We start from the raw sequence: 15,891 nt of genomic DNA on the forward strand, positions 1-15,891 counted from the left end.
GTTTAGTGTTGTTCAAAAATTATTGTACGGCTGAGGCCGTACATTGATCGATGAGATCTTGAAAATTTCAATATCAGGTGGATTTTGACAAGTTAATACCGATGTGATATTTTAATTAAGTCATTATGTCAATGTATTGAACAGGTGGAAACCCTTTATCCTTAATTAACATTGTAAATTTCTATTCAATACGGACCAAAATGAAATTCTTAACATTAAATGGAAGCAGATGGTCGTGAGTCTGTGATGAGTCATACATCAGGAGTCAGTCTATCAGGCGGCTACACAGAATTCAACGAGGCTTGCTAATTGTGAAATGTTCTGGAATGACACTCCGCTGTGGAGACTGTATTGCAGAACAGGAATTCGACATGCTACAGGGCTGTGTGGTTGTGTACGTATTATGATTGCAAGTAACAACTGTGTTGAGTGGAAAACTCAAACGCAAGTGGACTTGTAAATAACTATAATTTTTTTTTTTTTTTTACAAGGTGCTTTATATCGCACTGACACATAATTCTTATGGCAGCGATAGGATAGGAAAAGGGTAGGAGTGGGAAAGAAGCGGCTGGGGCCTTCAATAAGTATTTGCCTTGTGTAAAAATGAGAAACCACAGAAAATCATCTTCAGGGTTGCTGACAGTGGGGTTCGAACCCATTATTTCCCAAATGCAAGCTGATAGCTACGTTTTTCATTTCATTTTGGTCCGTATTGAATAGAAATTTACAATGTTAATTAAGGATAAAGGGTTTCCACCTGTTCAATACATTGACATAATGACTTAATTAAAATATCACATCGGTATTAACTTGTCAAAAACCACGCGACCACTTGCTAAGTAAGATTTATGTAAGTATGAATAATGATGATCATTAACATTATTATTTATTTCATTCAAACTTTCTAATAGGCCTACATTAAATAATGCTTCACAGTATATTAATATGAAAGGCAAGACTGATTTTTCCTACCATATAATACCAATATGGAAAAACAGGGTTTAACCCTGAAAAAAGTTAACAAGAAAGCAGGTTTTAAAACATGGGTTTTTTCGAACCCTTATTTGAAACCGGGTCAATTCAAGATATTCGAAGCATTCTTCTATACACTCCCATTTCAAATGCCTGTAGCCAACTAATGGTGTCAAATTTGAGTGTCCATGTCAGCTCCATACAAAAACACTGACCGCAAGCAGCATTTGACCAGTCTACAGTTCAGCTGGAAGTTAGGTTGTCAATGCAAGGAGTGATCTCACTCTATGGAATGTAGACTGGGCTACTTCAATGCAAACCTTCATTTCCCTACAAGGATCAAGATTTTTGTAATGGTGATGCCCAGATACTTAAACTTATAATATTTTATTAATGAAATACCAAAACCACATGGATGTAGTATAAAAGAAATAGACAATTATCACACTGTAGTGAGAATGAGCATAGCATGCAATAAATATACAATGATACAGATAATGACTTTAATAATATTCAGCATTATCTATGGGCCAGAGAAAATACATGGAAATAATAATTCTATTGACAGACAGAAATGCAGAATGCAAAAAGATATGACAATGCTCTAATATATTAACAAATAAGTATAATACTAAGTTAACTATAAGAGAAGAGCAAAACAAGACAACTTACTGTGTATAATCAGATTTATATATATATATTGAGTATAATCTTCATGCAATAAAACAAAACATATTTATGAATAAGGAAAAGTTTTGATAAATAATTGATTTCAAAAACTGGGAAATACAGAACCAGTTTAAACTTCAAGAAGTAAAGTGGAATAAAAGAAAATCAACACATCCAGATAGGGAAAATAAATGAGACAAGAATATAAAGCAAGGCAAAATATTTTGGGACAATGCAGTCATTCTTAATGAAAAGAATTCATTAAGTATCATCACTAAGAATACAAATTACAAAACTGCTATTACTGTTGATTTACATTGATGATGTTAACAATACTCTGCCACAACAAGTGTGATTTTCACACCTAGCATCTTGTATATACCAACTAGGTTTCAGATGTGTGATCTGACAAAATAATGTGTTCTATTCCATACTAGCAGATTTTTGTAACTCTTTTATCTCAAAGCCACAAGTTAAAGTGACCCTCGACCACACCTTTTCTTCACCAGCACCTCTTCTGCTTTGTATTTGCAAGGAGAATAATCTCTTCAGAATCTCCTATCGTTCATTCTCATCACATGCATCCTATAAGGTAATAAGAAAAATGATCCTTATGGGGAAATATCATCAAGCAAGAAATAAATGCATGCATAGCATACATTTCAACAAAAAATATACACATGAACACAAGAAGGTGATTAGTAATACAGGATATGGACATAAAGTTCTTCGATATGAAAGTAATAATGGAATGGAGTACAAAATAGTCAAATAATGGATAACAACAAGGCTATGGAATGGAAACAAGATGAAATGTTTGGAAAGCAAAGGGTTGATCAATAAATTTTCTAATCATACAACTCAACTTTATACTACTACAAAACAAAAAATGCTTAAAACACAAATAAATGCATGACTACATACAACTGCCAATTATCTGATTAAACATGTTGACAGATTGGAGAGCTTCCATTCATTTTATGATACAATCTACAAGAAATTAAAACACTTCCTTCAATGTGCAGAAATGTAAAATTTTGGAAAATGAGTTTTTCACGGAAAGCTAAGTTAACAAGAAGTGACATAATTTATGTCATTGGACAGCAAGTAGTGTGAAACTATTTTAATGAATTATTAATGTTGAAAATATTTCAAAAGATTTTGTGAAAGACATTCAAAAATATTTACAAAATCAGAAATCAAGCACCATAAAATTATGAATAAGTACAAGGTCTTCTCCCTTGGAGAGTGTCTTATCGAGGTTTTATTGTACTTGGGATCATAAGCAAACTCCACACTGGAAGGAGTATAACAGTTCCATCAGATAGGTTCCAACTGATGAGCCCACCCTAGCACACGAGGGCGAAACGCTGGCAACCAAGAATGAGTTAGCTGGAAAATTTATAATATCCAATAACGGACCATTTATATTGGTATTATAAATTTACTCATTCAGGACAAATATTTCAGATTCCCTATGGGAATCAACTTTATCATCTGATGGCCAAGCAGGCATCAATTTTTGACGATGAAACAAAGTCTCTTAGTGCATTGGCACTGCCGGTGGCTCCAGTTAGCCTACGCAGTGGCCTCCACGGTATGCACTAGCCAGCGTATTGGTAGGTGTGCTAGGTACCAACTGATGAGCCCACCCTAGCACATGAGGGCGAAACGCTGGCAACCAAGAATGAGTTAGCTGGAAAATTTATAATATCCAATAACGGACCATTTATATTGGTATTATAGTTGACTACGTCGGGAATACTGAATGAGGTCTACATTATCTCATACAGTATAGGATGGATTTAACTTTCAAAGTTCATTATTCATGTCCTGATTTTTTAGTTGCTCTTTCTTGCTCTTAAAATCAATTTATTTTTATTTTTATAAAATCTTCATGAAATTCAAGTTCAGAAAATGATCTGGTTGAGGCTGTGTAGGAGTTTGATTGCAATACAAGAAAAAAGGATGGAAGATGCAATCTTCTGAGTAGTAGTTTTCATTATTAATGATTAAGCACATATGTTAGATATTACACATAACAAAACAGTACACTAAGAGCAGTATCAGAAATAGAAAGGAACAGGAGATGACATAGCTACAGTAACAACAACTGCCACAGTTGTAAACAAGTTAACCGGAATGGAAAGCAACGTGAAGCAGCTGAAGTGAAATTGCAAACATGGGAAGACAGAAGAGTACAAACAGATCAACATCACATGCACAAGCACATGTACAGTACTTACTCTGGTAATTTGTGGTTTCCAACCATCTGGTCCTTTCATTTTCTACATATTACACATCAATAAATTACAAGATAAATTTCACTGCTAGAACTATATTTCTAGATTTGATTGTATCATTCTTTTTAACAAAGTCAGAAAGACCAATGAAGAAGCAATTAAGGACTTCTGTTTTCATAACTTCTTTGATATACGGTCAAAATATTTTTATAAAGTCAAAATACTGTAATAAAGAAGCTTGTTTACTTAAATAGGGTAGACCAGGGTAATTATGTACACTTTCTACTTATCTTGGATATATTTTACTCCACATAGTCTCCAGTACTAATTAGCATCAATTATAAAAGATAATCTTATTTCTACACCTATCTTTTATCTATAAATGGAGTTTAGGGTTCACATCTTAACTACTTTGTAATGTAAATGTAAACATCAAATTTAGTGTTAAAGTGTAGCTATAGAAATGAAACATATATTACAAAACACTACAGATCTATAGTTATTTAAATTATTTTTTTCAATAATTATGATATGGGTTTACAATTACCCCAATGTTCATTTTTGTTGGAGGAGAAGACAAAGAAAATTGAAGAATATGGTTAACCTCTTAATTATGAAACACTAACAAAACTGGAACTGTATGAGGGAATACAGAAGCACCATTAAGTCTTTGATTGTTCAAGAGTATGAGAAAAAATCAATTGTATCAGGACATAGGTCTATAAAAAAATTACAAAATTTCAATTGCACCAGGAAATTTTATTTTGAAATTGTAATGACCCCTCCGAACTTCTGGTAGTGGTAACAATTTCTTTACATCAGAAAGGTCAAGTGACGATTTATCTGGGATTGATGGCAAGAAAAAGTGTGATATCCCTTTCCGAAGAAAACTGACCACAACATCTGTTTCACCCAGTTCAACAACTTGACCTGGATAAAAACAATATCTTTTTTATGGAATTTGACTAGAACCCAGTCTTCTAACTTTGGAGCGAATCCTTCTTCTGAGAAGAAATTTTCCTCTTCTTCGCTCACTTCGACAGGACTCTATCATCTGCCAAAAACATCCCCGCCTGATTTTCTTAGGTCTCTTCTAACTTTCTTTTACCACTTTTCCTTTTATGATCAGGCCTATGTTTTGATCCCTTTTTATCCTTTACACATTGTTCCACATTTGATTTTCTTTTTTCCCGTGAAGATCATGCAGCTTCAGGTTCATTTAGTCTCCATTATCTTCTGTACAGTGAGAACTTCACCATATTTTTCCTGTTTTTATCATTGTGTGGGATCTTTCTTTTCACTAATTTTTCTCTCATCTTCACACCAACCTAAATTCTTTCCTCGTATTTTAATAGCAAAAATGTCAATAATGACGGTAGGTTTAATGGGATATTCCTGTCTTACTCTGGTTCTCAAGTCTAGAACTGTTGTGTTTACTGCCTGCTCTGTAATTATTCTGTCAGATGGATACAGGTCCTCATCTGTAGTCACATTAGTAGATTCCTCATGTAGGCCTAAATCTTTTACAGACCTTTGAGCTCGGGCGTTTTTACTTTGTACGTATTGCCTTAAATCATGTGGAGAGAAAAGTTCACTGCCAAATTTGGATGGATCTAGAGGAAAGAGACCAGTAGATTCAAAACCTTTCTTTATATTTTCCAGTTTCATTCCAGCCTTTCACACTATGCCTAATATTTCTGAGAACCTTTGCTTAGTGATGGGCAGTCTGAGACTAAGTCTCGAGATTTCTCGAGACTAGCGCAGACACTATTTCTCGCGAGAAATTTCGAGAGATCTCGAGAGCGGTGTCCCCGCGTTGTGCGGCGAGCAGCGTGTCGTAGGCCTACAGGTACCCGGAGCTGAACGTTGTGTGTGCCGAGTATGCGAATAGCCAACCACGGGCCTTCTCCAATACGTCTCAACAAGCGACTAGGGTTTTCATTTCTACCGAGGTCTATTTTGACGCAGTATAAAATAATTATAAAGTATACGCCTTCTGGCATTGTATGCACTGATAGGAACACGAATGAGTGGTTTGAGTACAGATCCTGACGGCTACTGTAGGTACACGTACCTGGATACCAGAGGCATGAATTATTCGAATTCGAGACGAGGTAAGATGCGCTTTGCTGCATATGCAACCACCATTACGCAGGAGTGGAATGTGTAATTACAATGCTTCAGTTTGCTCCAATTCTTTCGACAGATAGATGTACATCGTTATCAGACCCCACATTCAATAACATATGACCACTGCTTGTGTTTACCGATATTTTGATGACAAAGGAAATAATTCCTTACAATGTTATGAAGTATTCGCGTCATACGTAAAGTTAGCATAATTACCCAACAAGAGTACAACAAGCAGTTCAATGGTAAGGAAATATTGCAAGAAGTACTACTAATATAACATTCTAAATCCAGCATCATCTTAACAAATTCAGAATTTCCAATGCTTAATACTACCACTTACAATACTAGAGCTTGAACTTCCTACTAGCTTAACACTACAAGTGATATTGAAGTTGAAACAACCCAACAACTACAGGAAGAGTACAACAAGCAGTTCAATGGAGAGAAAATATTAGAAGAATTACTACTAGTTTAACATTCTAAATTCAGCAGAAAATCACAAATTTAGTGTCCGTCGTTTACAGCTTTTACTTCTCATTTTACACTAGCACTAATCATCATCTTAAACGATTTGATACCGGAAGATAATTTATCAAAGACTGCTGCAGGTAATTTATTCCAATCCCTTATGGTCCTGTTTACGCAGGAAGACTTGCCTACATCACTATGCTGGTTATTATTACACTACTACAAGTGCCGGGCTGAGTGGCTCAGACGGATGAGGCGCTGGCCTCCTGTCCCCAGCTTGGCAGGTTCGATCCTGGCTACTCCGGTGGTATTTGAAGGTGCTCAAATACATCAGCCTCGTGTCGGTAGATTAACTGGCACGTAAAAGAACTCCTGCGGGACTAAATTCCGGCACCTCGGCGTCTCCGAAAACCGTAAAAGTAGTTAGTGGGACGTAAAGCCAATAACATTATTATTATTACTACTGTAAGTGACCATTGCCACCGGGATATTTCCCATTTGCGATGTATTTGTTAATAATAATAATTAGGTACTTCGGTATATGAGAGCGCAGTCTGGCCTCGCGGTGTACGGGGCAACGCGTCCGCCTGTCAGCCGGTGGCCCCGGGTTCGATTTCTGGCTGGGTAAGGGTTTTTTTTTATTGTAAATGATTAATCTCCCTGGCCTGGGAACTGGGCGTTTGTGTCGTCCTTAACGCTCCTTTCCTCACTTTCAGCACTCTACACTTCCTCCATCCAATTACACGCAGGTTCATATCACATGGTGCAAGTAGGGGCAAAAAATATCTTTAGGTCGACGCTCCGAACAAATGTCATTAAAAATGACAGTGAAATGTGTAATTGTGTCTAGTTGTACGCGACAACTTGAAGATGATGTCCGAAATGCAGCGGAAGTCGTGGATGTCAGTTATTTTGAAGAGATGCCACATAGCACATCCTGCTGTGTTGTTTATTCCAGAGAAGTAAAATACGTCGGCAGAAATGCTTCTGGGATGATCCGACACTTAAAAACACATAATATAAATGAAGAGGAATAGTCACAGAACACCTCCGGCCCGGTCTGAATCACAAGAAGCTACCCTGCCGACAACGATTGTGAGGCATCCAGTTAGGTTTACATCCTAACAGTTATTAACAAATTATACCGGTTATTCAGCTGAAAAGTCCACCTGAAATAACCCGTGAACAGTTTAAGATACTGACATTCTGTCTTCAGTTTCCTTAATGGTATTAAGGAGCTCATAGTTCAAGATGCAGTGCTTTCCTATGCTTTTGACAAAATGTATCGTCACACACGTTTCCATATGAGAACTGCTGATGATAACTATCAAGCTTACACTCGTAGTTACTGGGGCGTCGCGTCGCACAGCTCGCAGCACACGAGAATCAGTCTCGAGAGCGTTGCCCATCACCCCTGCATTTCAGATTACACGTTCCACTCATGTGTAATGGGGGTTGCATACGTTGCAAAGCACATCTTCCCCATCTCAAGTTCTGCACGCCTCTAGTATCCAAGATGGTGTACATCCTATCTACAGTTATTCACAAATTATGCAGGGTCATTCAGCTAAGATGTCTACCTCAAATGAGCCGTGAACAGTATAAGATACTGACATTCAGTTTTCACTTTCGTTAATGGTATTAAGGGGTTCATAGTTGAACATGCAGTACTTTTCCAAGCTTTTGACAAAATGTATTGACTCACACGTTTACAGTCGTATTGTAGTTATTGGGACGTCGCACAGCGTGCACTACAGGAGGATCGGTCTCGAGATTCTCGCGAGAGTCTCGAGATCTGCGACGTCAGTCTCGAGAGTCTCGAGCGAGAGCGTTGCCCATCACTACCTTTGCTTACTCAGTCGTCCAGGTCCAACACCCATCTGTTCCTTTCCAAACTTCACCAGTTCTTTATCCCACATAGTTTTTAAAGGTCCAAATACACATTTATCCAGAGGTTGCAAGCGGTCAGTCAAGTGACTGGGCAACTTTATGAGATGAATTTTTGATGAAGCTGCTTCTTCAATTATACGAAGGCTAATGTGGCTGGCATGTCCGTCAAATATAAGCACTGCTTCTTGGTCTGGCAGGTATTTTTGTTCACGTAACTGTTGAACACGTGGAACAAATACATCCACAAATTAATTAAAAAACACAGGTTCTTCCATCAACCCATTCCTTGACATTCCGTACACAGTACTGGGAAATGCCTACTCATATCCAACGTCCTTGAACTGCTGCTCCCTTAAAAACTATCAACGGTGGCAAAGTTGTGCCATCTGCAGAAACACAAGCCAAAACTGTAGTGCTCTCCCGCCCTGAACCGCCTGACACTCGATTCAAAGGCTTTCCTTTCTCTCCAATGGCCCTCAGTTTCGTTGGATCACTTCAGAAGCCAGATTCATCTGCATTAAAAATATATATGCAGCCTTGCTGAGATCCCCTTTAACACTGATACTTTCATATAAGGTATCTAAATCATCATAAAAAGAGTATACAATATGAGGGTCTCTTGCCACCGTTTGCACTTTCTGAGGATGTTCAGGCTTTTTTAAGGAAACCTGTGGATTCCGATTCATGAAACCATGCTACCAGCCATCGCCTGGTATACAATTTTTGAAAGGAGTAGGAATATTATTCGCTCTAACATAATCTGCTACTAACTTCTTCAGTTCCTCTTTATGGCATGGCATTTTTGCACAAGCTATCAGACACTGTGCAATTTTTTCTTCTGTCTCTGGAGAAACAACTGTGCTGCTTCCAGCTCCAATTTTGGTTGTTGGTACTTTCTGACCTTTAATCCCGTGATATATGACCGATATCGGAACAGCATACTTTTCCTCAGCTTCACGATAACTGCAGTTACGGTTTTCAACATCCCTGACAGCATTCTGCAAATCCTCCACTGTATAACTGGGTGGGGGTTTCTTTTTAATATAGTTCCTTGGCATCTTGACTACTGAAAAGTACAAAAGGTAACAATGGAGCCACATAAAACATGTTTACAATGACCCCCATCAAAAAAGTATGGGGCAATTGTAAACAAACCATAACCTATGAAGTGAAATTATGCCAAATCTCTTAAAACTTAAAAACATATAACTACAGTACATAACTCATAGAAACTATTTTCTTTTTTAAATGTGTGATACATGTCTACTTACCGAGATCAAAAGAAGACAAAGCAAATTTCTCAAATTCTTTCACACACATTCACAAAGTAGCTGTTCGCAAACCAACAGTTGCTGAAATTTGGCACCAAAATGCTCTGACATGTTGGCCAACATGCTCATCCTAATATTCCCACAATCCAAGTTTTTCTATCAAAAGCCTTAAATTTCCCATTGCTTTTGTTTACATTTACCCCCTGTTTACAATTACCCTGGTCTACCCTATTTATCAACATTGTATTTCAGTTAAAACCATTATTAATAATATTGCTATCTGCTTTACGTCGCACCGACACAGATACGTCTTATGGCGACGATGGGATGGGAAAGGCCTAGGGATGGGAAGGAAGCGGCCGTGGCCTTAATTAAGGTACAGCCCCAGCATTTGCCTGGTGTGAAAATGGGAAACCACTGAAATAATAATATTGCAATCAAAACTATTTTCTTCAATTATCGTATTATCCTGTATAGAACAAGAAGGGTACAAACAGCCTAGAAAAATGAATCATATCTGTTTGATCTGTAGGTGAAGTAGAAAAAGACGTGTACGATTAGTGCAGCGACTAAGTTGTTGACTTTCCACATGGGCGGCTGAGGAAAGAATCTTGGGTCAGAATTTTCACCTAAGGCAACCGCTGGCTCAAAACCCACAATTAGAGTGAGTGGCTTCAGTGATCCCAGAAATACCTGGGATAAGCTTATGGAAGTTGTATTATTGTAATAATATGGCTTCAGATATAAGGTTGTAGAACTTCAGATGGCCAAGGTATTAATTTAAACATTCCAAGTGGACAGTTCCTAAGTCTGGATTAACTTAGTCAAAGGGACAGAGAGAATGTCACCAGAACTCTTCAACATGCAAACATGACGTGAAATTCAACTATTTCGACCAGGATTAAACCTGCAAACTTGAGTTCATAAATCAGATACACTACCTCTGGTCTATCAAGGCACCTGGCAAACTTAGTAGACCGAGAAAGTGGCTGTGCGCTTTGGGTCACGTAGCTATCAACTTGCATTCAGGAGACAGTGGATTCGAACCCCACTGTCAGCAGTCCTGAATATGGTTTTTCGTGGTTTTCCATTTTCACACCAGGCAAATGCTGGGACTGTACCATAATTAAGGCCATGGTTGCTTCCTTCCAACTCTTAACCCTTTCCTACACCATCGTCGCCATAAGACCTATCTGTGTCGGTGTGAGGTAAAGCAGTTTGTTAAGAAGGAAGCCATATTTTCCAGTGTCGACTCAGTTAAGTGTAACTTACAAGTATTTTGGTCTGTCGAACACACGAGTTCAATATAAATATTACACTATAACATACCTGCAAAAAGCTCACATTATTAAACAAGGAATAAAAGTACCCACTATAAAACAAAGAATGATATCTATATATTTAAAAAATTTATGAAAACTAAAGTCAGTCAGTCCGGCCATTCTATGTGGTCAATTTCCTTCATTCTTTTTAAAACTGAAAGGTATTCATGCACAGATTTGTCATCAGATACTATAAATCACTTAACTTCCGCCTTCCTCAAATTATATTTTCAATTTTTTGTCTCTTTGAAGCAATCATATATTTGGTTCTAATTGAGATACAGAGTTCGTTTTGGCCTAAGAACACTCAGTGGATCAAGCTCTTTCATTTTAGCTCTTAACTATTCACATTGGTTGATTCTGAGGAAAGTTATGAGTGCACATTCAATTTGCTGTTTCATTTCTTCAACATATTTTTCTCATAGAAGCAAACATATCTTTCGTTCTAATTGAGGTATGCGGTTCATTTTGGTCTAAAAACACTCAGTGGATCAAGCGCTTTCTTTTGAGGTAATAACTACTTAAATTGGTAAATTCTGAGAAAAGTTATGAGTACATTTGTCTCCATGACAAAGATCTGTGAAGGACTTTTTAACAGTTCGGCGTGTAGTGTTGTTCCAAGGAATGTTAATTCAATTTCTTTGGTGATGTATTTTCAAGTGTTTTGATGACATAATATTACATTCTATTACCGCAGCAGATCATGTGCTTTATTTCATTAACTCGAATCTTTGCAAATACATCCGTGAGGATAGTAACAAACAACATCATACTTTGTACATTGCGGGCGGAGCCAGCGGGAAACTGCTAGTTTTGTTATTAAAAGAATACCATCAAAATCATTCATGTCCCACTCAAATTCGGAAATATTTATGTTTATGTCTATGTAGACACCTAGGAATTTGTAAACTGTAATTGGCACTTATCTTAATGAAGTCCTGCCTTGTCTCCACTCCAAATACAATGCTGATGATGATCTTTTAAGAACGAAACAAGTCATTCTTTGTGTAATAGCAATAAAGTGTTTTTTTTTACAGGTATGTTATAGCGTAATATTTATAATGAACTTGCGTGTTCAACAGATCAAAAAGCTTTTAAGTTACATGTAAAGCAGATTGTAAAGAAAGCATTTAAGTAGGTTGAACACAGCAAACTTTATCAATGGGCAAATTGAATATGCTCCATCACTTTAACATTTATTATGCTAAAAGACAAGGTATTATACTTTTTTGTTTTCCTCGTTTGCTTTTGTAATTTTTGAAAATTTCATTGAGAATTTCAAAATATAATCAAGTGGCATTTTGTCTGGCTCCTTGGCTGAATGGTCAGCATTGAAGCCTTTGAATCAAAAGGTCCCAGGTTCAATTCCCAGCCAGGTTGGGGATTTTAATTGCATTTGGTTGATTTGTCTGACTTGAGAACAGTGTGTTTGTTTCAACCCACGCCTCTTCATATTAATACAGCACCCCACACCACCAACTGCCAAAAAACACACACACACACACACACACACACACACACACACACACACACACACACACACACACACACACACACACACACACACACACACACACACACACACACACACACACACACACACACACACACACACACACACACACACACACACACACACACACACACACACACACACACACACACACCCCCCACCCCCCCTCCATACAGAGATGTCATGAGGAAGGGCATCAGACCATAAAACAGGGCCAGATTCTCATGTCCAAACGTGGTTCACACTTGAGACCCCACCAGGCACGCATGTCAGTGGCTGCATGTCCAATTGGACTGACAAATGTGCAAGGACTGGCCAAAATATTGAATGAAGTAGGTCAAAATTTCAACATAGTAAACGGGAGCATGAAAACGTGCTAAAGCAATATTTTACAAAAAATGTAGTGCTTTGGGACCAGGACTTTAATAATTCAATGTAATTAACGGAAAACGTATTTCTGAGGAACGTACTAATGGGATTCCGCTATAAGTAGGCCGGCATTACTGTGCTGTACTGAAATGGAACCCAGAAATTGGTACCACTGGTTAATGGAAAAGCATGTGATCCACGATGTTTCAAGAATTTGTGATCTTTCCCATGCAAGTACACTTCTAACATGAAAGCATGGATAACTTCCACAGTATTTGAAAATTTCTTACATGCATAGGATTGCATGGCTTGGAGTAAGAAACAGGAAAATTGCATTCTTCATTGGTTAGTGCCCTGCTCATACCCCAAATGTTTCTAATTTGAGAAACATAAAGATCATTTTCCTCCCAGCAAACTGCACGAGTAAGCTACAGCCATTAGACCAAGACGTAATATGGTACATGAAGCACAAGTATCATAAAAGGCTGGTACAGTAAAGAATGGCTGCAGTGGAATCGACGGCGAGAAAAATCACAGTCTTACTCGTATATTTCATTAAGGCTGCCTGAGATTCTGTGGAACAAAACACTGCTTCAATGCAGCTGGCTTTTGTCATTTTTGCACTGATGACGTCATGCTAGATGATTTTTCTGAGAGTGAAGAATGGCGCTAAATAGCAGGAGACGTCATTTTCGAAACATACATCAACAGTGATAACTATGTTCCAGTGTGTGAAACTATGACAACAGATGAAATACTTGAACAGAAGACAAAAAAGCATCAGTGAAGGATGAAAGTGATGATGAGCCAGATCCTAAGCCAGTTCCCGCGGTGTCAAAAGTGATGGAGGCAATGGACATAGTGAAGCGATGTGTGTTAGTTTCTACTATTATTATTATTATTATTTTTTTTTTTGCTATTTGCTTTACCTCACACCGACACAGATATGTCTTATGGTGACGATGGGATAGGAAAGACCTAGGAATGAGAAGGAAGCGGCTGTGGCCTTAATTAAGGTACAGCCCCAGCATTTGCCTGGTGTGAAAATGGGAAACCATGGAAAACCATATTCAGGGCTGCCGACAGTGGGGTTCGAACCCACTATCTCCCGATTACTGGATACTGGCCGCACTTAAGCGACTGCAGCTATCGAGCTCGGTACGTGTTAGTTTCAAAGTTGATAACGAAGTAATGACTTGATTAAACAGGATGGACAGTACAATTTTAGAATTAAAACCAAGAAAGCAATCAACCATACAAATGTATTCCAAACCAGCGTAAATATTCGTGTTTGACTGTGAGGTAAGACATATTATTAGAATTAAATTCCATATACTGTAATTTATTTTTACATTGTTATTTATTTCCCCTGTAAGTTACTGACAAACCTATGTTTATGTTGTGACTATAATAGCGCATGTAACTAATTCTTAAGGTCGGCAATTTCATGCACATGTCTATGACACGCTTTTTTAAAATTATTTTTACACATAAATACAGTATAGCATTTTCGGTAGTACATTTTACAACTTTTGACGTCCAATTTTTTCAGTCCCTTCGAAAATGTACTAACGAAGTTCCACTGTATTTTCTTTTGAAGGGAGACCTGACTGCATGGACAGGTCAAATACATGCTGTAGTTATCTGTGTAAGCAATGATAGCAAATTAACGGTGAAAAATATTTTCTTTTAACATACATCCAAAGATCATAGCATCTTAAATAAAAAGCCAAAAGCATGCATAAGATAGGAATGAGTTAAATCTGAAACAAGAAGAGGATGTACTTACTTTATTATTCATTATCAGTCAGACCTTCATAGTTTGAAACTCAGGTTAAGAAGCAAAGATATTTGAAGCTCACTCCTGAGGTATATGAATGGAAGATTTATAGACAGAACTGAACAGCAACAAATAAAAAGCACTTCTGATTGAATTATAAATCAATTTATAATAGCTTTGATTTTAAACAACCACAAACTGCATATCTTGATATAAGCATCTTTCAAATGTTAAAATATGTCATAAAAAAAACCAAATGCTTCGTCATTTTTCACAAACAACCTAATAAGCCTATCAAAATGGAATAGAATTTACATACAGTATATATTTTCATATCTGACATCAGTTTCCTGCCGGGAGAGACCTCAAGGATCCTGAATTCTATTAAATGGTTACAGCCGAATTTTACAACAGATAAGAAAACCTAATGCTATGAATATAAAACAATTATAATTATTCTAAGTCTCTAGTAAAAAAAGGAAAAATACTTTAAAAATGTAGATAATGGAAGTATAAGTGATGATAAATGATGCCGAAGGAGTTCTTAATGAAATCAATTACGATCTTTTCCAATATGCTGTGCTGCACTGCATGTTTTTAATGGTGTCCAATGCATATTTTGTTACACAGCCTCTGCTTCCTATTAGCAGTCCCCTTACTGACCAATCTTAATCTGTAACAGTGCCACTAAAGGCTCCTCAACGCAATATTAACTATACTTTTATAACATGAAGAAATTATGCTTGAAAACTATATTAAATGAGAAATATAAAAATTTACAAGCTAATGTTCTGATTTCATCAAAGGCAGTACCAGTCAGAAGAAGGTGAAAAATGAATCAAATCAAAAAGAAACTTAAAAAATACTGACAAGGATTCGGCAATCTGAAAATGTATCTTCCATCTCTGCTCTTTTCTGTGAGGATGCTAGTTATATCATTTTCCAAAAAAGCACTCATCAATTAATACATATCAAGTTATGTGAGCTGAAAATTCTTTAACGCAGGTAACTTATTAGGGACTTTCATCCAGTATGTCTTCATAACCTACATCATCACGAAACCTAGCACACGTTTACGTGGTACATTCAAAATATTTTTTTCTTTCAGTTATACATTAATTTTCTTCTTCTAAAATTTGGTTAGAAAACAGATTTTTATTTCAAAAGTTTCACTTTGCTTCATGTGACATACTAATTAAATTGGGGATGTGATGATTTATGGAGGAGGAGGAGCTGAAGAAGAAGAAAGGCAAGTTTTTGT

General features: G+C 37.1%; 1 protein-coding gene across 1 annotated transcript in view; it reads right to left on the reverse strand.

Moving 5' to 3' along the window:
* Positions 1–1,351: 1,351 nt before the first annotated feature.
* Ykt6 (YKT6 v-SNARE) overlaps positions 1,352–15,891 on the reverse strand; it is a 56,225-nt gene continuing 41,685 nt past the window's right edge. Inside the window, exon 5 of the mRNA XM_067149823.2 lies at positions 1,352–2,226. The gene's annotated coding sequence lies outside the window, so the exon portion shown is untranslated. The remainder of the gene's footprint in view (positions 2,227–15,891) is intronic.

This window comes from Anabrus simplex, chromosome 6 (assembly GCF_040414725.1).
Source record: "Anabrus simplex isolate iqAnaSimp1 chromosome 6, ASM4041472v1, whole genome shotgun sequence".
Classification (NCBI taxonomy): Eukaryota; Metazoa; Arthropoda; class Insecta; order Orthoptera; family Tettigoniidae; genus Anabrus; species Anabrus simplex.